The sequence below is a fragment of the Peromyscus maniculatus genome, chromosome 9 (genome assembly GCF_049852395.1).
Source record: "Peromyscus maniculatus bairdii isolate BWxNUB_F1_BW_parent chromosome 9, HU_Pman_BW_mat_3.1, whole genome shotgun sequence".
NCBI classification, from domain to species: Eukaryota; Metazoa; Chordata; class Mammalia; order Rodentia; family Cricetidae; genus Peromyscus; species Peromyscus maniculatus.
In genome coordinates this window covers 26,772,506-26,797,944 of record NC_134860.1, presented here as the reverse complement: position 1 = coordinate 26,797,944, position 25,439 = coordinate 26,772,506, and the positions used below count along the sequence as shown (strand labels likewise).

Sequence of the window (25,439 nt, the reverse complement as noted above, 5' to 3'; positions counted from 1 at the left end):
TTCTCTATCAACTGAAGTAGACACCCTGGAATCCACACACACCCCCGCCCCCCCCGCCCCCCCCCCCCCCCCCCGGTGATTTTTCCACCACTCTGCACCTTGACCTCTGAGCTCTAGCCACAGCTGCTTTCTTCCCATGCCTCCCTCCTTATCTTAGCACCACTGTGAGTGCTAATTCTGCTGCACAGCAGGCCCGGCCTCCCCTCAGGTCCGTTAGTGCAGGCCTCCCCTCAGGTCTGTTAGTGCAGGCCTCCCCTCAGGTCTGTTAGTGCAGGCCTCCCCTCAGGTCTGTTAGTGCAGGTCTTCTTTGATGGCCTCCTCTGAAGCACCCCAACCTTCTACCCTAGAATGCTATCATTTCCCTGCAGTGTGTTCACACTGCATGGCACTCTAGTGTGTGCCCATTTACACTACATTGTCTGTTTCTCCTTCTGAATCGCAAGCTCCGGGATAGGGAAGACTGTATTGGCCCCTCCACTGTCTAGCATACTAAGGGTACTCACTAACTATATTTTAGATAAATTACACAGGAAAAAACTGAAGAGAAATATCAGAGAGCCAAAAGGAGTGAAAACCAAGAAGTTACAGCAATGGTCCAGCCCAAGAAGGAAGCAGGTGAGCTGGACCCCAGCAGAGAGTGGCAGAAGCTGGGAAGATGGATCCACCAGTAAAGGGCCTGTTGTACAGCCGCTGAGGACCTGAGTTTGATTCCCACCACATAAATAAAAATTCAGGTGTGGTAGGGTTTGCTTGTAAATCAGAGCACTGGTGAGGGACAGGTGGATCTACTTGGAGCTACTCAGCCTAGTCTACTTGGTGAGTTCAAAGCTAGCAAGAGCTCACATCTGAAAAGACAAGGAGAAAACTCCTGAAGAATGACACCGGGACTGTCCTCTGGCCTGCACGTGCACACCCATATGGTTATGTGTACCCGATCCACACAAAACCACACAGAAGATGCCCCAGCAGCCAAACAAGGTGAGAAAGGGTGCTGAATCTTGGAAACATCCAGGAAAATGGAAATGAGCTCCAGATATCGTTTTCCTCATCACATTAAGAAAAATGGACAAAGTGTAACATCAAGCATTGCTTAGTAGATGGGGAAATGGCCTTTCATATGCTCCTGGGACAAATACAGGTAGGTACCGCCCCTTTGAAGGATAACTGTGTAGCACAGTAGTTCCCAGACACCTGCAGTTTTATTTTCCACAATTTCACTGGACAACAGTCAAGAACTATTACATGAAAAACCCTAGAACATTTGTTCTTAACCTGTGGGTCATGACCCACCTGGGGCTGAGCAACCCTTTCACAGGGGTCACCTAAGACCATCTGAAAACACAGATATTTACATTACGATTCATAACAGTAGCAAAATTACAGTTATGAAGTAGCAACAAAAATAATTTTATGGTTGGGGGTTAGGTCACAGCATTAGGAAAGTTGAGAACCACTGCCTTAGAAACAAACAATTTATAGTTTTTAATGATTTGCTATTTTGAAGAGAATATTGAAATCTCATATCACCTCATTCCATTCCACCTGAGCTGTCAATCATCCTCATGTCCAGAATATCCATAGTTGTATGTACTACGTAGGAACCTGTTTGATTGTCAGGTGACTGACATGTCATTGCAGTGTGATATGCAGGTGTTCCTTACAGCATAGCCAAACATGGTCAGCATGCCCACACCAGTTACAGACACGGTCAGCATGTCCACACCATTTACAGACACGGTCAGCATGCCCACACCATTTACAGACATGGTCAGCATGTCCACACCATTTACAGACATGGTCAGCATGGCTACACCATTTACCTCATTGTACCTCATGTGCAAAGTGTAACATCTCACTTCATCACAAGGTGGAATATGGTACAAACAGACATTTCACAACCTTTATTATATCCTATTATGGCTTATTTTGTTATTACATTTTGTTGTCAGCCTCATTTTGTGTAATTTATGAATTAAACTTTATTATAGGTAATGAATATATTAGAAGAAGCAATACATATGTTGATGGCTTAGAGTATAGTGGAGGAATGTAACTTATGGAGGTCAAAGAAGGTTTTGCTAAGAAAGAAGATTGAAATCTGGAGGTAGTGGCTCATGCCTGCACTCCTTGCCATTGGGAAGCTGAGGCAGAAGGATAACCCTGAGGTCCAGGTCAGCCTGTGGTACGATGTGAAATCCTAGCCCAAAAGAAAAAAAGTTAAGAAAGAAGAGATTGAATTTAAAAGAAGAAAAGGAAAAACCAGGAGAGCTGGCAGTAGAGGAGGAAATAATTTTTGACAAATGGAGCAGCAGATACAAAACTCTTGTGCCTAGAAAGGTGCAACTCCAAGTTTTCTTTTCTTTTTTTTCTTTTTCTTTTTTCCAGAGCTTGCACACCTTTTATTCCCACCACTGGAAACTCTAATGCTCAGCAGAATCAGTTTTAAAAAATTAGATTTCTCCCCTTTATTGAAAATAGATTCTTTTCTCATACAATATATATCCTGGTTAATTTCTGCTCCCTCTACTCTTCCCAGTTCCTGCCTCCCCTCCTATCTGGATCCACTCCCTTTCTTTCTTTCTTTCTTTCTTTCTTTCTTTCTTTCTTTCTTTCTTTCTTTCTTTCTTTCTTTCTTTCTTCTCTCTCTCTCTCTCTCTCTCTCTCTCTCTCTCTCTCTCTCTCTCTCTCTTCTTATTAGAAAAGAACAGGCTTCTAAGAACAACCAAACATGACAAAATAAAGTATAAGATAAAACAAAAACCATCATGTAGAAGTTGGACATGGAAAATCAACAAAAAGGAAAGGAGTCCAAGAGAAGGCACAAGAATCAGAGACTCACTTGTTCTCACACTCATCAGTGTCATCCAAGTGCTCAGCTGAAAGCTGTAATGTATAGGCTCAGGACCTGATCACTCCACGTCAGCCCTGTGCTTCTGCCTCAGTGTCTGTGACTTCATATTAGCTTTGCTCAGGTGCCTTGGAGAGACTTGGTCTCCAGTGTCCTCCATCCAGTCTGGCGCTCACACTCTTTCCATCTTCTCTTCTGCAGGGTTCTCTGAGCTTTGAAGGGAGGGATTTGATGAAGACATCCCATTAGAACTGTGTATTCTAAGGTCCCATCCCATTGAGTGTGTGTGTGTGTGTGTGTGTGTGTGTGTGTGTGTGTGTGTGTGTGTGTGATGTCTGGCTTGTGGGTCTCTGTATTTGTTCCTATCTGCTAAAAGCTTCTCTGATAATGACTGAATAAAGCACTCATCTAAGAGTACAGCATAGCATAATATCATTAGGAGTCATCTTATCATTACTCTTTCTCTTTTTAGACTAGTAGTGTTTGGTTTTGCCCCAGTCTCTGGGCTATCTAGTCTCTGGCTCTCTTGTGGAGCGGGCCGTAAGTCAAACAGACATGGGCTGGTCACTCCCACAAGCTTTGGGCCACCGTTGCCCTAGCAGCTTTTGCAGACAGGACAGCATTGTAGATCAAATGGTTTGTGTCCCGGTTGGCGTTTACATTTCAGTAGCCTGCAGAGTACCTTCCCATACAAAAACACTAGAATGTAGGGGTGAAGGTTCTATGTGGGCAACAGCTCAACCTCTCCATGTTCAATGAGTTGTGTGGGTGTTGTCTTCAGCAATGGGTGTTTGCAGTCACTTTGTGGAGAGCAAATTTTTGACTTGGTAACAGCCTGGATTGTTTAGAAATCTCCATGGGACCCCTTTGGCCAACAACTCAATTGGATATAACCCAGTCCCGGTACCAGACACTTCTTTTTGTGACAAGAGATGGTCAGTCAGTACTGTCTCGCCCATTATTTGGAGACTTAATTAGGATCACCTTCATATATTTTAGGAAGTCTCCACTACACTGGATTTCCACACTGCCCCTCAAGTGCCCCTCAGTTCGAACTATCTCTCCCCATACTCCCCCACATCAGCCAGCTCTCCCCTCTCCCCTCCCCCTGCCTCCAGTCCACCCAGAAAATCTATTCTATTTCCCTCTTTGAGGGAAACCCATGTTTCCCTCCTAGTCCCTTCCTCTATATCTGAACATTTCTTTAAGTGTTTCTCAGTCTTTTGAGTTTCCTCTATTGAGAATTCTGTTTAGATCTGTGCCCCATTTTTGAATGGATTGTTTGTTTTTTTGATACCTAGTTTCTTGAATTCTTTATATATTTTGGATATTAGTCCTCTATCAGATGTAGAGTTGGTAAAAATATTTTCCCATTCTGTAGCCTACCACTTTGACTGAATGATGGTGTCCTTTGCCTTACAAAAGCTTTTCAGTTTCATGAAGTCCCCTTTATTAATTGTAGATCTCAGTGTCTCCACTAACAGTATTCTCTTCCAAAAGTCTTCTGTACCAATGTGTTCAAGGCTATCCCCCACTTTCTCTTCTATTAGGCTCAGTGTGTCTGATTTTACATTGAGGGCTTTGATCCATTTGGACTTGAGTTTTTTTTGTTTTTTGGGGTTTTTTTTTTGTTTTGTTTTTTGTTTTTTTCGAGACAGGGTTTCTTTGTGTAGCTTTGCGCCTTTCCTGGAACTCACTTGGTAGACCAGGCCGGCCTCGAACTCACAGAGATCCGCCTGCCTCTGCCTCCCGAGTGCTGGGATTAAAGGCGTGCACCACCACCGCCCCGGCTGGACTTGAGTTTTGTGCAGGGTAATAAGTATAGATCTATTTGCATTCTTCTATATGTAGTCATCCAATTTGACTAGCATAATTTGTTGGAGATGCTGTCCTTTTTCCAGTGTGTATTTCTGGCTTTTTCAAAAATCAGGTGTCCACAGATGTGTGGATTTATGCCTGGGTCTTCAATTTATTTCACTGAGCAATGTGTCCATTTTTGTGCCAGTACCATGCTGTTTTTATTACTAAAGCTCTGAAGTACAGTTTGAAATCAGAGACAGTGATACTTCCAGTAGTTCTTTTATTATTCTGAATTGTTTAAGCTCTCCTGAGGTTTTTGTGTTTTCATATGAAACTGAAAATTGTCTTTTAAAGATCTATGAAGAATTGTGTTGGAATTTTGATGAGGAATGCATTGAAGTTATATATTGCTTTTGGTAGGATAGCCATTTTTACTATATTAATCTTATGGGTCCATGAGCATGGGAGATCTTTCCATTTTCTGATATCTTCTTCCATTTCTCTCTTCAATGTCTCAAGTTTTTATCATAGAGATTTTTCACTTTCTTGATAGGAGTTATCCTAAGATATTTTATATTAGTTGAGGCTATTGTCAAGGGTGTCATTTTCCTGATATCTTTCTCAGTCCATTTGTCATTTGTGTATAGGAAAGCTATGGATATTTGTGAGTTAACCTTGTATCCAGCTACTTTGTTGAATGTGTTTATCAGCTGTAGGAGTTCCCATGTGGAATTTTTATGCTCACTTATGTGTACTATCATATCTGCAAATAGAGATACTTTAATTTATTCCTTTCTAGTTTGTATTTCTTGATCTCCTTCAGTTACCTTACTGCTCGAAGGCTTCAAGTTCTAAGTTGAATAAATATGGAGAGAGTGAATAACCTTTTCTTGTTCCTGATTTTAGTGGAATTGCATTTAGTTTCTCTCCATTTAATTTGATATTGGCTATCAGCTTGCTGTAAACTGCCCTTATTATGTTTAGGTATGTCCTTGGAATCCTTAATCTCTCCAGTACTTTTATCGTGAAGGGTTGTTGGATTTTGTCAAAGGCTTTTTCAGCATCTAATGAGGTGATTGTGTTTTTGTCTTTCAGTTTGTTTATATGATGGATTACATTGACAGATTTTCATATGTTGAACCATCCCTGCATTTCTGGGATGAAGCTTACTTGATCATGGTGGGTGTCCTTTTTGATGGGTTCTTGGATTTGCTTTGCAAGTATTTTATTGAATATTTTTGCATTTATGTTCATAAGGGAAATTGGTCGGTCTGTAATTCTTTTTATTTGCTTGGTTTTTATGTGGTTTGGGTATCAGGGTGAATATGGCCTCACAAAATGAACTGGGAAATGTTCCTTCTGTTTCTATTTTGTGGAATAATTTGAGGAGTATTGGCATTAACTCTTTGTAAGTCTGGTAGAATTTTTTGTTCAAACCATCTGGCCCTGGGATTTTTTTGCTCTTGTTGTTGTTTGGGAGATTTTAAATGACTGCTTCTATTTCCTTAGGGGTTATAGGTACATTTAAATTGTTTATCTGATCTTGACTTAACTATAATAAGTGGTACTTATCAAGAAAATTATCCATTTCTTTTAGATTTTCAAATTTGGTGGAGTACAGATTTCTAAAGTATGTCCTTATGATTCTCTGTATTTCCTTGATTTCTGCTGTCTCCCCTTTTCATTTCTGATTTTGGATATTTGGATATTCTTTCTATGCTTTATAGTTAACTTGTATAATGGTTTGTCAATTTATTGATTTTTCTCAAAGAAACAACTCTTTGTTTTATTGATTCTTTGTACTGTTTTCTTTGTTTCTATTTTATTGATTTCAGCTCTGAGTTTATTTCTTGCCACTTTTTCCTTTGGGGTGTGATTTCTTCTTTTTGTTCTAGAGCTTTCAGGTGTGTTGTTAAGTTGCTAGAATGAGGTCTCTCCAGTTTTTGTTTGTTTGTTTGTTTTCATTTTTTTATGTAGGACTTGCATCTAAGAACCACCTTCATTGTGTCCTGTAAGTTTGGGTCTGTTGTGTATTTATTTTCATTCAATTCTAGAAATTCTTTAGTTTATTTCTTATTTTCTGTCTTGATCTATTTTTTATTCAGTGGTGAGTTGTTCGGTTTCCAGGAGTTTGCAGGCTTTGCTTTCTTTTGTTTCTGTAGTTGATATCCAGCTTTAATCTGTGACGTTCTGATAGGACACAGGGAGTTATTTCAATTTTCTTGTATCTGTTGAGACTGGGTATGTCATCAATGTTAGAGAAAGTTCCATAATCTACAAAGAAGAAGGTATATTCTTTTGTGTTTGGGTGAAATGCTGTGCAGATATCTGTTAGGTCCATTTATTTCATAATGTCTGTTAGCTCCAGCATTTCTCTGTTTAGTGTTTTGTCTAGATGACCTGTCTATTGATGAGAGTGGGGTATTGAAGTCTCCCATTATTGGTGTGTTAGGATCAAAATATGATTTAAGCTATTGCTGTGGAATAATCCTTTTGTACACTGTGAAGATTTGTCACTCAGATTGGTTTAATAAAAAGCTGACTGGGCAGTAGATAGACAGGAAGTATAGGAGGAACAGCCAGACACAGAAGACTCTGGGGAGAAGGAGAGCAGAGTGAGAGGAGTCACCAGACAGACAGAAAGTAACAAAAAATGCCAGAGAGGTAAATGCCACGAGCCTCAAGGCAGCACATAGATTAATAGAAATTGGTTAATTTAGGTTGTAAGAGCTAGTTAGTAATAAACCTGAGCTATCGTCCAAGAATTTATAATTAATATGAGCCTCACTGTGTTTATTTGGGAGCTGCTAGCAAGACAGACAGAAACTTTGGCCTACAAGCTATAGTCATGCTTCTTTTATGAGTTGGTTGTCCTAGTGTTTGGGACATAGATGTTAAGAATTGGAATGTCCTCTTGGTGGATTTTTCCTTTGATGAGTACGTAGTATCCTTCCCTATCTCTTCTGATTACTTTTGGTTTGAAGTCTACTTTGTTAGATATTAAAATGGCTATGCCAGCTTGCCACTTAGGTCTATCTGTTTGGAACATCTTTTTCCAACCCTTTACCCTGAGATGATGGCTGTCCTTGATGTTGAGGTGTGTTTATTGGATACAGCAGAAGGATGAATCCTGTTTTTGCATCCATTCTGTTAGTCTCTGTCTTTTTATTGGGGAATTAAGACCATTGATGTTGGGGTTGGGGATTAGCTCAGGGCCCTGATTAGGTCCTCAGCTCCAGAAAAACAAAAACAAAAACCAAAAACAAAACAAAACAAACAAACAAACAAAAAAGACCAGTGATGTTGAGAGATATCAATGACCAATGATTATTGATTCCTGTTATTTTGTTGATGTTGACAGTGGTGGTGGTGGTAGTGGTGGTGTGTGTGTGCTTCCCTTCTGTTGATTTTTCTGGTATGAGATTATTTTCTGTGTTTTCATAATTGTAGTTAACCTCTTTCAGTTGGAGTTTTCCTTCTAGTACTTTCTTTAGGGCTAGATTTATAGATAAATATTGTTTAAACTTGGTTTTATTTTGGAATGTCTTATTTTCCTAAATCTTTGGTGACTGAAAGTTTTGCTGGGTATAATAGTCTGTGCTGACATCTGTGATCACTTCAAGTGTGCAGCATATCTGTCTAGGCCCTTCTGGGTTTTAGAGTCTCCATTGAGAAGTTCAGTATTATTCTAATGGGTCTGCCTTTATATGTTACTTTCTCTTTTTCCCTTGCAGTTTTTAATATTCTTTCTTTGTTTTGCATGTTTAGCGTTTTGACTATATGTGCTAAGGGAACATTTTTAACTCGTCCAATATATCTGATGTTCTGTATACTTCTTATACCTTTAAAGGCATCTCCTTCTTCAGGTGAGAAAAATTTTCTTCTATCATTTTATTGAAAACATTTTCTGGGCCTTTGATCTGGTTTTCTTCTCCTTCCTCTGTTCCTATTATTCTTAGAATTGGCCTTTTCATAGTGTCCCAGATTTCCTGGATGTTTTATGGTAGGAGTTTTTAGACTTAATATTTTCTTTGGTCAATGTATCCATTTCTTCTATTGTATTTTCAATGCCTGAGATTCTCTTCCATCTCTTGTATTCTGTTGGTGTAGCTTGCATATGTTTGAATTCCTAAATTTTTCATTTCCAGAATTCCCTCAGTTTGGGTTTTCTTTATTGATTCTATTTCTGTTTTCAGGTCTTGAGCAGTTTCATTCATTTCCTTCCACTGTTTGTATGTGTTTTTCTGGATTTCTTAAGGGAATTTATTCATTTCCTCTTTAAGGACCTCTATCATTTTTTTTTACACAGGCTGTTTTAAGGTCTTTTTCCTCTGCTTTGGCTATGTTGGAATATTCAGGGCCTGCTGTGGTATAGGGTTGCTAGGCTCTAGTGGAAACATTTTGTCCTGGTTGTTATTATGTTTTTACATTGGCATCTAGGCATCTGTTTCTCTGGCCTGCTTAGCTGGTGTGTTCCCAGGGAATGTCTGCTGGTGTCAGAGGCTTGGATAAAGGCATGTGTTGGAGGAAGGAAGGTTGGAGGAGATGATCACTCTGATCAATTTGGGATGGGGTCAGTGAGGAAAGAGAGACTACAGCAAGTGTTTTGCTAGGGGTATTGGATCTGGAGAAGCAGAAAGGGGGTGAAAGTCTGCAGTCAGTCTCTTCCTCCCCTGTCAGGAGTAGCTTGTGGGTTAGCAGGGCCCTGCTGAGATTAGGGCTGGGATAAAGCAGCAAGTTGGGGGAGGGATGTTAGCAGGGAAGATCTGTGGGATTCACAGAAAATGGGGGGCAGGGGAAAGGGAAGGTTGCAGCAGGTGTTCTGTTGTTTGTTGCAGATGTGGGGTGAGACTGGAGGATTGTATCTGGAGGAACAGAGGAAGAGGAGCAGATCTGTAGTCAGCCTACCCACCTCTCTGGCAGGAGTCTCTGTAGGTGGATTTCTTTGTCCCATCCTGCTAGCTCCCAAATAACCACACAAAGACTTCTTATTTATTAATTATTAAAGCTCATCCAATGGCTTAAGCTTGCTCCTAACTAGTTCTTATACCTTAAATTAACTCATATCTTTTAATCTACGTTCTTCTAAGTGGCGTGGTCACCTTTACTCTGTGCTCCCATCCTGCTTCCTCTCCATCTGGCTGGCGACTCCCTGCATCTCTGCCCTTCTTCCCAGCATCCTCTCTGCCCCGAAAATCCTGCCTAGCTATTGGACATTTAGCTTTTTATGAAATCAATCCAAGTGACAACTCTTCACAGTGTACAAAAAGATTATTCCACAATATTTCTCCTTTTGAGTATAAAAGGGAAAGATCTTAACTCTAACATGATAAAACTATAAACAATAAGAGCAATTAGCAGGCAAAAATTACATTTATAATGCCCAGTCCATTTGTATTTGGCATATTTAGAGAAAATACTCAATTATTTATTTTATCTTGATGAGTACAGAGCTCTGTACCTACTTTACCTTATATCTTAACTAAGGAAAACTGTAACTATGACTATCTAGTCTTCAACTTCATCAAAGACCCCAGAAGGATATAATATTGCCTTAGTTAACAGGAAGGGCAGAGCAAGCAACTTCCAAAACTGAAAGAAAAAAAAATGACAGAAACATCTGGCTGCCTGGACAGTCACCCAAGTTTCCTCTGCAATGTTGGAACATCCATCTTTGGCCTACAGGCCTAGAATATCTGACAGACTTTTCTGTGAAGCAGGAATTTTTGAAGGACTATTCTACCCTGTCTTAGCAAAGTTCGGCAGTAACTTTTCTTTGTGTCTTGCTGGTCTGGTTTGGACAGCATACTATCAGCAGTTGAGACAAGGGTAGTTTCTTGCCCAAATGGCTAGTTTTTGCCATAAAGAAAGAAAACTCCATATGGAGGTTCTTTGATGCCCATCGTCCTTTTTTGAAGTGAATTGGTACTGCCAGTAGCATACATGTCTCACTGTGTGAAAAGCCTTATGTTATTAAAACATTTTAAATGCCATATTCTGTAGATCTTTGAAGTGTTTGAAGATCACCTATCTGTGTAAAATATATCTCTGTATGACCTTGAAAACTTACCTAACGTGGCTATAAGTTTGATAGACTATTAACCTGTATTTATTATCCTAAATAGCTTTCAAAGACTAAAACTTTACATAACCTTTTTAAATTAGCTGCATAGGTACAATACCTTAAACAAGAATAGAAACATATATAGTATAACAAAAATAACCTTAAATTTGTATCAATATACAAAAAACCATACCAATGTAAAATATCTGAAACTAGTGGTTGTTCAAAAGTAAACCCAACAATCTACCCCTTTATCTCATCATTTTTATACTATACATTTTTATACCCTTTTTATCCTTCAGAAAGAGATCCTTGAATCTAACCCCCTTTTTTAGCTTTTTTACTGACCATGACCAATAACAACTTGTATCCAACCCTCCTAAATGATTACAAATGTCTATAACCCATCGAATGACCAAAAGCCATTCATCCCACCTCTTGGGGATGTGGGCATTGTGTTCTCTAGACTGCTTGCTGTTTTCTGTGGGTGCCGGCATCTTTAGGGGTCCCTGAGAAAATTGGGATAATGGTCGAGTCCTGGGAGAGTTAGTTGTATTATTTGTTGTCCAGTTTCTGTGCAGTGAGGAAGTGCAAGACGTACCTAAAGTCCTGGCTGGAGTAGTCTGAGAGGCTGGACCATCTCAACCATTGGCCTTGAAGCTGTTCTGGATGCAGAGCTCTGAGGAAACTGCAACAGAGGCACTCTGAGCTGCTGGATCACCTGGGCCACCCATTTTCATTGGTGTTTGATCTCCTTGCTCTGAAAACACATACACTTCCAAAGGTAACACACATATCTACATCAACACAAGTATGGAATGGGCAATGTGCACAAGTCAGTTAAAGATGATTTTTTATTTTACATTTGAGCAGGTAAAAGCCATTTGTCAACTTTATAAGTCTTTTTGGACTCCATAATCAAATTGCAATATAAATCTCAATCCATGCCATATGAGAGGATGGCATGTAATAAGGAGTCATGGGGACTCTGTAGCCAACAAAATTTATCATGTCTCATCCAGTCTCAGAGCTATTTCTGTGTCAAAGGATCAGCTTACGTATCACCTGTCCTGTAGTCTTTTTTGGCTTCCTCCCCCATGTCTGTAACCAAGATACTCAGGAGGTCTCCCCTGGCCAAATCTTATCTCCATTAATCTGGAAGGAATCCACAGCCTTTCATTTCCTGTGAAAACAAAAGCATAACCTTTCCCCCAACATAACATATTCTCCAACTTCGATTTTGAAGTTAAGACATTTTAAAAATATATAGGTTTGCTTAATTTAGCAGATTCTACAATCTAATGTTTCTCAGGAGCTATTGTTTTTTGTATATTCACATTTAAAAAATTCAAAGTTAACAAGACACCATATAGGATCTAGACTCCCTATGTATTTTCCATCCTTACGTGGCTTATTTTTTTAAATTACTTTATTCTCTCTTTACTTTGTTGTTTGTAAATTATTTATTTTTTCCTTAAGGCCACACACATTGTCAAACACACTGTTACCCATTTAGTGGGTTGTTTTTGTTTGTTTGTTTGTTTGTTTCCATCTGAACCTGCTGTGTTCTGTAACCTTTTTTACTGTGTGTCTGTAACCTTTTCTGCATGAGCAACATGTCTGTAACATGTCTGCATGAGCAAAACCTTCAACTACCCTGTGGCTTAGTCCATGGCACATTGGCCACTCAAGCACACAGGCAGCTGCCGGTGTGTCTCTGAACCACGGCTACGTGAGAGACACAAGAGCAGGAAGCAGTGTGTGGCTCTGTCTTTGTGTGTTTAGACTCTTTTTTAAAGCTTTCTCGGGTCTTGTGTAGCTATATGTGGCCAGATGTTGGGCGCCATTTATAGGTGTTTTTTTTTTTTTTTTTCCTGTCCTAGCAGTTAGCTCCTAAATAACCACATGGAGACTTCTTATTAATTATGCAAGTTCGGCCAATGGTTTAAGCTTGCTCCTAACTAGTTCTTATACCTTAAATTAACTCATATCTTTTAATCTACGTTCTTCTAAGTGGCGTGGTCACCTTTACTCTGTGCTCCCATCCTGCTTCCTCTCCATCTGGCTGGTGACTCCCTGCATCTCTGCCCTTCTTCCCAGCATCCTCTCTGCCCTGAAAATCCTGCCTAGCTATTGGACATTTAGCTTTCTTTAAACCAATCTGACTGGCAAGTTTTCACAGTGTACAAAAAGCGGCCCCCATGAGTGCTAGGAACAGAACCCAGGTTGTCTGCCAGAGCAGAAATTGCTCTGAACCACAAACCGTTTCTCCAGCATGACTTCTGGGTTTTTCGCCTATGTGAGTGTGGTGTGTGTGTGTGTGTGTGTGTGTGTGTGTGTGTGTGTGTGTGTGTGTGAATGTGGTGTGTGTGTGAATGTGGTGTGTGTGTGAATGTAGTGTGTATGTGGTGTGTGTGTATGTGTGTGAATGTAGTGTGTATGTATGTAAATGTGGTGTGTGTGAATGTAGTGTGTATGTGGTGTGTGTGTGTGAATGTAGTGTGTATGTGGTGTGTGTGAATGTAGTGTGTATGTATGTGAATGTGGTGTGTGTGTGAATGTAGTGTGTATGTATGTGAATTTGGTGTGTGTGAATGTGGTGTGTGTGTGTGAATGTAGTGTGTATGTATGTGAATGTGGTGTGTGTGTGCATGTGTGAATGTAGTGTGTATGTATGTGAATGTGGTGTGTATGTGAATGTGATGTGTGTGTGTGTGTGTGTGTGTGTGTGTGTGTGTGTGTGTGTGTGTGAATTCGTGTCTCATGTGTGGTTATGGTTTCTGGGAGGACAGAAATGGGTGCTGGATTCCCTTGAGCTGGAGTTACAGGCTGTTATGAGATTCCATGTGGGTATTAGAAACTAAATTTGAATCCTCTTAGGACAGTTCTCAACCTGTAGGTCGTGACTCACAGGGTTTGCCTAAGACAATCAGAAAACACAGATATTTATGTTATGACTCATAAAAGTAGCAAAATTACAATTATTGAGTAGCAACAAAATAGTTTTATGGTTGGGGTCACCACAACATGAGGAGCTGTGTTAAAGGGTCACAGCATTCGGAAGGTTGAAAACCGCTGTCTTAGGAGCAGTGTGTGCTCACAACAGCTGAAGCTAGCTCTCCAGCAAAGGTTTGATGTTACTGTTTCTTTTTTTTTTTTTTGCATGTATAGAAACTCCTGACTGAAGACAGGGGAGAGCTGATGGACTGACCAACCCTGCATGTACCCAGGCCCAAAACCAGGGTTATGTGTTGGCCCACCCCAACATCCAACCTATCTATGATCTGCTGGAGCACACATGTGCGTGTGCGTGTGCGTGTGCGTGTGTGTGTGTGTGTGTGTGTAGGGGTCAGTCCTGTGGAATCAGGGCTGCAGAATCTCCACAACACAGGGCAGCAAGGAGATGTCCAGGAAGAGTCCCAGTGAGGACCCAGTGTCGATAGTGCAGCAGAGACCCGGGGCCTCAGATCAGACCAATGATTCTTTTTCATAAATGCCTGCATGTAAAAATGTATAGATAAAGGGGTTTACTGCGTAACTTACTGGGTCACACAGCAGCTTCCATGACCATATTTACTCCTTCTTCCTTTTTTTCTTTTTCTTTTCTTTTTTTCTCTTTTTCTCTTAAATTTTATTTTGTTTTATTTTGGGGTGGAGAGGGAGATGGGTGGGATCTGGAGGCATGATGTGAAAGACACAAAGAATAAATAAAAAAGCAAATTGAAAACAAGAAACTCCTGACTAGTAAAGTCAGCTCCTTACTGCCTAAGCCACACTCATGAGTCTCCTTGGTCATGACATTTTGATGTGTGTTTGGCGGCAACTCACATAAGACCCGAGTGTGGGGCAGGTGACATGGCCCCCTGGGTAAAGAGCTTGAGATGCAGACTGACAACCTAGGACACACACACACACACACACACACACACACACACGCACGCACGCACGCATGCACACACGCACACGCACACGCACACACACCACATAAATGCAAAAGGAGATAACTGATGCCACAATGTCATCCTATGCCCTCCACATACATACTGTGGCACACACATGCCTGCAATAACACACGCAGCATGTATACACACATATATACAATAATACATTTTTTTTAATTTAAAAATGTACTTCAAGGGGAGAAGTCAATATGAAAAAAGTACAATGCTGTACATGAATGAAAAGGTCATAATGAAACTCGTTATGTATGCCAACTCAAAACATTTGAATGAATTTCAGGGCTGAGGCTGTAATGCAGTGATAGAATGCTTGAGTACAAAGACCTGAGTTCACTTCTCAGCACCAAAATAAATAAAGACATATCACACTGTGGAGAGCTGGGGAGATAGCTCAATGACAAGGAGCTTCTGCACTGCAAAGCATGAGGGTCCACCTTCAGTTCCTCAGCTCCATGTCAAATCCACACAGCTGCACAGCCACACAAGCCTGTAACACCAGCATGTGGGGTGGAGATAGGCGGATCCTGAGGATGTGCTGCCAACCAGCTTAGCTGACCCTGAGCTTCCGGTTCAAGAAACCCTGTCTCAAGGCAATGAGGTAGAGAGTCATAAAGGAAGACATTCAATGTCCTGCTCTGGTATGTATCACATGGGCATGTACACACACACACACACACACACACACACACACACACACACACAAAACCACAACACTCACATCACACACCAAAGGGAGATGTAAAGACACATAAAACACATTTTGTTTCAAAGAAAAAAATTATAGAAAGGTGATTGTTTTTAATTGAGTAGGGGAGTTGGAATATATGGATTTACTATCACATAACCTTATAAGCTTACTGGTTTTGTAAGTGATGATACTAAATTATGTTGTAATTGTATTTAAAGAAAAAGCCTATAGCTTTTAAAAGACATAATTCAAATTCTATAATTTGAAGTGAAAACTGAATTTCAAAGGCAGCCACATGCAGTGCTCCAAATGAGTGGAAAGTCATCGCAAAACTGAAAGACACAGCAGCAGCATGCTGGGGCAAAATCAAGGAATATTTTGAACTTGCTTTATGATGTATCAATGAACAGCTGCTGTTTCGGTGAAAAGCCAGAGCCAAGGCAGTCAGTCAGGACCTTACTACTGTTTCTGGGGGTGGGCAGGCAAGGGTTCAAGACTCAAGCTGGAAACCTGCACAAGAAATGCCTCAGATGACCAGGGCTCCAGCCTTGTTTTTATTTTACAATATTTACATATAAATAGCTTACTCATTATGCACCCATATCTAAATAAGAAAATGTATCTCTGCCTCTCATATACCTGCTAAGTGTGCAGGTGTGTCTATGTGACCATGTACCATGTAAGAGTAGGTATAGAACTGTCCACAGTGACATCCTGTAAGCACCCAGAGAGGATTCAGATTTGGTAGCACTTTGGCTTTCCAAATTACCGATGCTAGGTGTGCTGTTTTCTCTACTGTTCTGTGTGTTTGGGTTTTTTTCACAATAAAAACATTAAGAGCTGGGGAACACCGCTCAGTAAGTAGCATGCTTGCCTATTATGCATGCTGTTCAGTCTGCAGAACAGCATAAACCTACCTATGTGGTGGCACGTGCGTGTAATCCCGGCACTGAGAGGGTGGGGCTGGGAAGAAAAGAAGTTCAAAGTGCTTGATTAGGTTCCACAGCAAGGAGAAAACCACCCTAGGATAGAGGAGACTCTTCCACACACACAAAACCAAAGTTCAAAATTCAGTTCAATTTTTTTAAACTAAATAATAGAAGGGAGTGATCTAAATGAGGATGTGCCAAAGGTGGGCTGGTGGTCACTAAGCATGTAATGAATGGAGCAAGCCACTGGCTTCCCTCTCTTCTCTGTATATATGGAATCCTGCTGCTGGTCACTTGAATGCAACTTCCAAATGGAAAGCCTGAGTCGCCTGTGCTTCCGACTTCCAAAAATGCAATGCTTCTTGACATTTCCTCGGTTGCCTCTTGAAGTTCAATGTGAATAGCTGCTGCTACTTCGGGAGTGCCTGCTAATGTCTGTCACAGTGCAAGGATGTATGTCTCTCTGGTGACATCTAAATGTTGATTGTGTAAATTCTGCAGCAACACATAATGTATTTCAAAGGCATGCCAAGTAGCATCAAAAACATTTTCCCCAAAATCTGAGTTTAATCTAAATGTCAAATCAAACTTAAAGGAAAACAAATTACAAAGTTTATATAGATGACTTTGGCTAATTAATTTTCTCCACTGATAATGTTTTGAACTTTAGACACAAAGAATGTTAAGCGCTTAATTTTTGTTGTTACTTGTAGTGGCTAATTTACAAAGCAAGTTGGCTGCATACATGAAAAAAATTAAGACAATTTCTATTTTTGTACTAAGTGGAAATTTCCAACATTAAATAAAACTATGTTTTTTTTTTATGCCAGAATAGATAAACTTTGAAGGTTACCATCTGAGACTGTATGTCCCTGTCCTTCTTTGGCTAATCTCTGGGAAGACATCCATCAACTCTGGCTACCCTCGTGATGTCTCAACTTAAGGCCCTTGTGTCCCTTCCCTGGACCTTGTGCAGCAGACACCTTTGGCTGTGTCCTGTCATTTACATCACTCCTCCATACTCTTTTCTTCAGTGTAGCTTGATTTCCATCAGGTGTCATCTTTTAAAAACTGCTGTACCTTCAAGAGAGTGGTGCCACCCTTCTAGTAACCAGATATGCTGTTGACCTAAACCAATCACGCTAATCTCCTTCTCATCATTGATTGGCTTTAGAATGAACATGTGACACAACTCTGATCATAAGGCAGGAGTGAAATAAGTCAGTCAAGATCACTTCTGGGAAAAGGTCTCCAGCCCCAAAGAGATGGAAACTTTTTGCTCACCTGGACATTGTTGACACTGTAGATGAGGCTGGGCCTGAGGTACTTTCTTTAGCCTCAAAGGAAACTGTAGACCAAGGAGCATCAGACTTGAGGCCCTCTCCTACACCCCTACCCCCCATCACCTGCTCATGGTTTATTAAAATGCTAAATACTCAATTGTTGTTGTTTGGTTTTGGTTTTGGAGGGGACCCACCACCCAGCTCCCAAATAAATCACACATAGAGACTTATTTCTAATTATAAATGTCTGGCCTTAGCTTGGCTTGTTCCTAGCCAGCTTTACTTAACTTATCCTGTCTATCTTTGACCTCCGGGGCTGTGTAGCTGGGTAGCTGGGTGGCTGGCCCCTGAAGTCCACTTCCTTCTCTGGCTACTTCATCTTTCTCTAAGATTTCTCCTTCTATATATTATCTCTGCCTGCCAGGCCCACCTATCCTTTCTCCTGCCTTGCTACTGACCGTTCAGATCTTTAGTAGACCATCAGGTGTCTTAGACAGGCACAGTAACACAGCTTCACAGAGTTAAATGCAACATAAACAAAAGTAACACACTTTAAAATAATATTCCTCGACATTCAATGTTGGCTTGTCAGCCCTTTGCAAGCTGCTTGCAGCTAAGAGCTCTCAGTGTTACATTTTCTGGACAGAATTTCAGGTGAACCTCCCAATCTATCATTTATAAGTAATTTGTAACACTGACAGCAGATAAGTGTGACACCCCTCCTGAAACAGCTCATCATTGACATTAAATCATGCAAGACTTGATAGGATGTGCAAATGTCTGAAAACTTGGAGTTACTACACTGAAAAGGGTTGAACAGAAAAAAGCAAGAAATGCAGATGACTGTGCCTCAGTTTCCCCCTTAGCAGGAAAGGAGAGGAACCGTCACACATCTCAGATCCACACATCATTGTCCCCACTGCATTTGGAGGCATGACTAGAAGACGTCAGCTGCTACCAAGAAAGATCTTCAGATTCTGGTTAATTATGAGACAAGTTGTACTCTTAGAAAGGCTTTCAAATGCCTAAAGTTCTGGACACATCCCCTAACTGGGCTGATCTATGTATTTCACAACATGGTCCTGAATGGAGTATACAAGCAGATGACTCTGAGGTTGGATATATCAGCAGGGAGACAAGAATTCCATTTCATATCTGGAAGGGGAGGGGGACTACATTTGGCAAAAGAGCTTTTTACCATAAAGAGAACGAGACCCTCTCGTTTTACCATCAATGAACACTTAGTGGGCAAGGATGTATCATCCTGGCTGTATCACTTTATCTTCTTTCCATTTCTAATTTTTAGAAAACATACCTAGACAAAGAAAAGGTGGGACTGACTCAGTTTCCATCATCAGAAGGGTGATGTGAAGATGATGTGTTTGACTCTGAAAACATCTGAGCTCTTTGAAAGAAAGGAAGTTTGCCATTTTTAAATGAGAATAATGATATATTTTATGTAAAAGAGTTATATGCTTAGCTTGTGATCTTTAAGGCAAAATGATCACAGCATATGTTTGTTTTCTGTGATCTGGAGAGTGACATTAGATTTCAGAACATTGCCTGGCACACAGTAGGCATGCATGTACTGGTTGAGGGGGTATTGCTGGGGTGGTGTCTGGAAGGATAAAGACGTTTTTATTTATTCTTCTGAATAGGGAAAAAAGGCCCTTTCTATCTTCTAAAACTTCTAAATAAGTTTAAAATCCTTTTGCATGCTGTAACATTAGAATAAATTACTTCTATTATTGCCTGACTTTTTTAAGCTAACAATTTTTTTGGACTGGCAAATATATTTTTAAGCAGTTTCTAAAGCTAAATTAAGCTTGATAATTACGTGTAAATTGAGATGTGAGTGGCAATTCTATTTAAACTCTGGAATCCATTCTATACTTGCCAGTATTCTTAATACAACATTTGAATTTTAGAAGAATCTGAGTGGAGGTAGTTGGGCATAGTTCCTTGTTATGGAAGCTTCCATGGACTTATTTCATAGATGTTTTGTTTCATTTTTAAAAAATCTTACAGTAATTCTAACAATTCAACATAGCTTTCATTAATAGGAAAATATGTCACAAGCCCATTTGAAACCACACAAAGTATGTTTCACTCTACTCTGACCCGCACATGTACTGTTTCTTAAAGGCTTATCAAATCCAAGTCTTTGAAAATGCATACACTGTAACAGATTTTTTAAAAACATGATGGAAAATATATACCATCCAGCTAAACACTCTCTTGATTTAGAATCGAGGCCTATATGTTTCTATTTCCATAGTGACTATTGCTGTGGAATCGACATGTTTTAATTTAGATATGAGATTATAAACATCATTTGGAGACAGAATTTATTTTCTTCTCCTACAATTTCTGAAAACTGATCAGTCTAAGTGCTGAGCAGAAGCAAATTCTGAAGCCAGACTGAGCACATATTGGTTTAAGGGTCATTTATGATGAACAAAAGGTTGATTGTGTTTGTTTGTTTCCCAGAAAGTTAGATTTTTTTTAAGCCTCAGAAATAACAGAATTTTTATGTGGTCCCTAACTGGAGCACCTATGAGGTGTCTAGATTATGCTAACATCTGTCTGTGACAGAAGCATCAGGATAATTAATAAGTACACATTCTACTGACTTTGTTTTAAAACTGTATTTCTTTAGAAAATGGAAATGAGACATTTCATGCATATTATGGAGTTAGGATATAACTCATATTTAGGTCAAAGAGAAGTTAGCATCCCAAAGCTCTAATGAACAGGGGGAAACACATAATTTTCACATTATTTTCAACGAATTGTGTTGAGTTCTGCTTCCCATATGCTGGTGCCCACCCCTGGAGGGGAGGGTGGACAAAGAGCAGACAGGCTCCTGAGAAGAGCGCTTCAGAAAAGGGCCTCACAAGACCAAGAAGAGTGCTGAGGTCCTGGGCTTCCTCAGGAAGAGGGCTGCTATGTACTCAAGAGGGGCTTCTTAAACACAGAAGCAGGCACACGCCCAGTCCTCAGAAACCTGATAAATGTGGTGGAATCACCGAACTCAGCGCAGAGGCAGACACCATTCACATCCTGTAACCTATGGTACAGCTGCACATTCTGGGAATGGCAGTTCCCACATGTAACCCCATCTCCAGTAGGCATGGGAGGGAGGGGCTTAAGTGTGAGGTAAGTCTGGGCTACACAGCAGAACCGTGTGTGTGTGTGTGTGTGTGTGTGTGTGTGTGTGTGTGTGTGTGTGTATTATTTATATATAAGAAAGAAAGACAAGAGCCATATTCATCATCATAACCCCTAAACTGCAGCTTTTGCTTTGGGTACATAAAGTTGGAAAGGCCAAATCAATTCAACCTCTCCAATTCTTTCTGGTTGCTTTCTGATTTTCTTTCTTAAGACTGGAGACAAGTCAAAGGCTTTCACGGCTCAGGGATTGCTAGAACTGCCCTACTTTGAGACACTGACTCCTCAGCCTGAGACAGAAGCCATGAGTCGGGAGAGGAGAGAGACAGGAAGGAGGAGAAGACAGTGTTTGGTTTAATTCTTAGATTCAGCATCAGCATCAATGAAAGGCTACAGCTCAGCAGTAAGTTTCTCAGGGGTCGGTTTCCTCTCAGAGTCCCCAGGTATCTACAGTTCCATGGCAGGAGTCTAGCACACTTTTCAAGGGGCTGTATTTACCGTCTACCTTTAGGTCTTCTCCTTCTTTGCTGAGAGACTCAGTGGAGGCTTGCTGGGACTTGAGAGGCCAAGAAGAGCAGGGGAGCATACCAGAGGGGATGATGCAGCCTTTCATTCGGTACTTAATGCACACATCCCTGTGAGACAGCATCCTGGGACCCAAGAACGAAGCGGGAGGCAGCAGAGAGAGGAAGTCTCCATCTCCCCAAAGATCTTCATGCCCTAATGAACTTTACACATCAGTTTGATGCAGAGAGGGAGACAGTAAGTAAAGCCCCAGAGGGTACCCGATGGGGAGTATTTGTAGGAAAGTGTCATAGTTCCGGTAGATTGGCAGGGGGAGCCTTTTACAATCTCAGAGGGCAAGACAGAAAGAAGGAAACACCTAAAGGAAGATGAGGAACAGGGTCTAGAGGAAAGCATAGCTCACATAAAGGTCCTGAGGCAGGAGCTTGCTTGCTACCAACGAGGCCTGAGTAGTTGGAGTAGAGGGGAGTGAAGAGAAATAGGTGAGTGAACTCAGAAAAGTCAGCATGAAGGGATGGGGAGGGGCTTTGTAAGGGACAGTAAGATGTTTGCCCTGAGTTATCAAGAGTAACAAACACATCCAAGGGGTTTAAGCAGCAGAGTGGCAGCAGAGATCCAATGCATTCTAACAAATATTTACTGAGCATCACATCCCAGAAGAAGGAAAAACAAGAAAGAGGCTAAGTACTTGGACCCTAAAAGATTAGGTGAGAAGAATACACAGGGAAGTTCACATCCTGCAGGCTATTCAGAGATCAAGGTAACGTTTGATAGGAGCCTTAAAGAATGCAGATGAGCTAAATGCAGAGTTAAAGGGTGGGAGAGGGAAGAGAACATCAGGCAGAAACAAACGGATAAAGCTTGCAAGGACTGAAGCCAACAGTGTGGCTAATCTCAGTGCAGATGAGGAGTAGGAGGAGGCCAGAGACTGGAGCCATGGGCTGCAGACAGGCTAGGCTGCTAAAGAGACTGAAATACAAAGCTGGTGACTCAAGACAGAAAACAATGTCAGCCATCAAAGAAGGCGTACAGATCAAAAGCTTTCAGTCTAGAGAAAAACAAGTGCCACTGAAAGGAGGCAGGACCAAATTCCATGTCTGGCCAGGTAGACAAGGAGAGAAGACATCCCAGGGAGTTGGGCAGAGCAAGATGTGGAGTCCAGTGGGCTTCAAATGCCTGCTTAGTGAGTTACAGCTCAGGACCAACAGGAGCCTTTGGGGAGTCTGTTTTCTCTATTGAAACATGCCATGTGCTTAGCAGGTCGGGAATATTAAATAGCATTCATCAAAGTCCATGAATATAGCAAATGATAATTATCATGACAAATCCATATTCTGCTCATTTCAGTTTCCACTCCCCAGTCGAGAGCAAAGGACTTGCAGCAGCTCCACTTTGAACTTTGCATATCATTTGCAACTCGTGATTTTTTTTCTGAAGAGAAACTTAACTTTATTCATACATCAGAATTATTGAGTGTCTACATTGTGCCAGGCAGAGGACTTGGCACTTGACACTCTAGTGACAGCATAACCTTACATTACCATGTGACGTTTCCACATTCTGGGATAGCAAATTAGGAAGGAACAAGGAAATATATGACCTATGATACCACAAAACAAATGAAAAGACGGCATGGACCATGACTGAGGCAGAGAAGAACGGAAGAAATCCAACCCAGCTGGCAAGGCTCAATCTCCCCAAAGATCTTTAAAAGCCAAATCTGGGCCAAGGGCTGCTCAACAGTGTTACTCAACTCCTTCATTTCTAGAAAGTCTTTTCTAAAACAGGTACATCCCCAAGTGGAGCAGGAGACAGCCATAAGAAGGAAGAGGAGGAAAGAGAAGGATGCTCGGGCAGAGCAAAGAAAATGGTACATACAGAATACCAGCAGTGAGCAGACTCAAACTTGGCAGAAACTTAGCCACTATCGGAGAACTCAGGAAGCCAGATGTGGGGGTTGGCGCTCATCTATCCAGCACTGAGGAAGCTGAGGTAGGCAGATCTGGAGTCTAAGGTCAGCCTGGGTTACATATATAAAAGACATCATTTTAAAAACAAAGCACATACACAAAAACCTCATGGGAAATGAAGACCTTCCAAATGTCTCCTCAGTAGCAGACATGTAAGCATTTATGTTCCCAGAGGTGGGATTTACACCACCGACATCCAGCGCTATTCATCCCCTGCCATCTATCCAGAAGTCATGCATGCAATAGGAGTGCTCGAAGCCCATAGCCACTTATGAGTTCTACAAAGCTCCCCTCCTGGGATGTCATTGCAAACATTGCTACATTCTCCCATCACAATATCCCTTTGCACGAGGAGATAGTCAGTAGTCTTATGTCAATTTTATGGATTTGAAAGAAAACCGTAGAGACTCTGTGTATCTTCTCAACATAATCCTAGACCTACAATTTAAATCCATGTTTACTCTGCCTCACTCCGAACAGCCACCTCTGCTTTCACCCCTAGAGAAAGCCCACACGCTTTATTATAGATGTGTAAGACAGGAGAAATCCATGTGAGAGAAAAGTGCGGTCAAGAGGAAGACTCTGCTAACGCCATGCATTTTCATGAGTCAGTCACAATCATCAGGCAGCTTCAGCTTCCTGCACCGTTTCCTGGTAAACTGTGCTGGTGCTGAACACATGGGCAGCTTCTAGCTGTGGGAGCACAAGCCAGCTGGTGCTAACCTGGAAGGAGGGATCCTGAATGCTAAGGTTTGCGAGACCATATGAAGAGGAATGAGTACACTTTACAATGTTCAAGGTTGAAGAAGTAACTGGGAAGAAACTGAAAGAAGTCTGATTCAAAAAGCTGTTGGGTTTATTTTCCAATGTCTCTTGAATAACAACAGGACAACACAGTCCTTGCTTTAAAGCCTTAGCTATCAGGAATTTCAGTGTTTCTGGAAGAAAATCCTTTCCCCTGACAGCCCCTTAGGCTAGTATGGTTCTCTATTGTCTATGTTTGATTCCCTGTTTGTACTGATAAGCTTACTCAATGAGTGGCTTCTGAGAGGTACTATAGGAATGCATTTTTGTAAAGCAGAAAATGTATACTCTTCATAAACAAAGAACTATGCACGGTGATACGTGCTTAAAATCCCAGATGTTCAGGAGACTGAGGTAAGAAAGAATATTATAAGTTCAAGGCCAGCCTGGGTGACAAAGTGTGTTCAAGGCTAGCCTGGGAAAGTTAGCACAGCTTGGAAAAAAAAAAGCAAAAAGGCTGGGATTCCCGCTCAGGCACAGAGTATTTTTGTTCAAACTATACAAGGCCCTGGATTCAATTCCTTGTAGCTCCCCCCTTAAAAAATGAAAAATAAAACAGGCAAATGGCTTTTGGTACCAATTCTTAAAGCCAGACAGACTTCAAGTCATTTCAGGGTTTGATGCCATTCCAATATTTCTAGAGTCTGGCCTGAGAGGCCCCCCACCCCCCGCCCCATTTTTTAAACTGTATTTAACAAATTGTTACTATATCATGGGAGTGCTGAGCAGAAAAGGAGCCACATTGTTGGAAGAGAACTTTCTTTGCCAATGCCCTCTAGTCCCATCACTGCGGCATTTTTAACCTCTCTTGTCTCTGAGACACCAGCTCCAGCTTTGGCTCCACCTCCCCCAGGTGACAAGTTTATTTTAATAAAATACAGGTTTGTTTTGTTTGGGTGTTGGTTCTTTTCTTTGGCTTGCTTGGTTTTTGTTTTTGTTTTTGTTTTTGAAACATGGTCTTGCTAAGTAGACCAGGCTGGCCTCTAACTTGCACCAGGTCTCCGTGTTCTTCGTGTCCAGTGCTGGCAGGGCAGGTGTGGGCTACCACGCCCAACTTACGTTTGCTTCTTGGAAGGGGGGGGGGACTTTAGAAAAAGAAAAACACCTCCACAGCTGAGGATAGTTTTGCAAGCCTATAATTCCAGGTCAGAAGGCTGAAACATGACTACCAAAGGCTTACAGCCAGCTCAGGCCGTGTGGAGAGTTCCAGGGTAGTTAGGGCTACATAAAGAGATCTTCTCCCAACCCCCTGTCTTAGTCAGGCTTTTTATTGCTGTAAAGAGACACCGTGACCACGTCAAATCTTACAAGGAAAACATTTAACTGAGGGGGCTTGTTTTCGGTTTCAGAGGTTCCAACCATTATCATGACAGGGAGCGTGGCCGCGTGCAGGCAGAT

The 25,439-nt window shown here is 41.2% G+C and overlaps 1 long non-coding RNA gene across 1 annotated transcript; it reads left to right on the top strand.

Moving 5' to 3' along the window:
- The first annotated feature begins 103 nt into the window (after positions 1–103).
- Positions 104–25,046, top strand: LOC143267271 (uncharacterized). The gene is made up of 4 exons (XR_013042233.1): positions 104–1,138; positions 20,957–21,145; positions 21,254–21,504; positions 22,615–25,046. It is a non-coding gene; the product is annotated as an uncharacterized LOC143267271 (long non-coding RNA).
- The last annotated feature ends 393 nt before the right edge of the window (positions 25,047–25,439 follow it).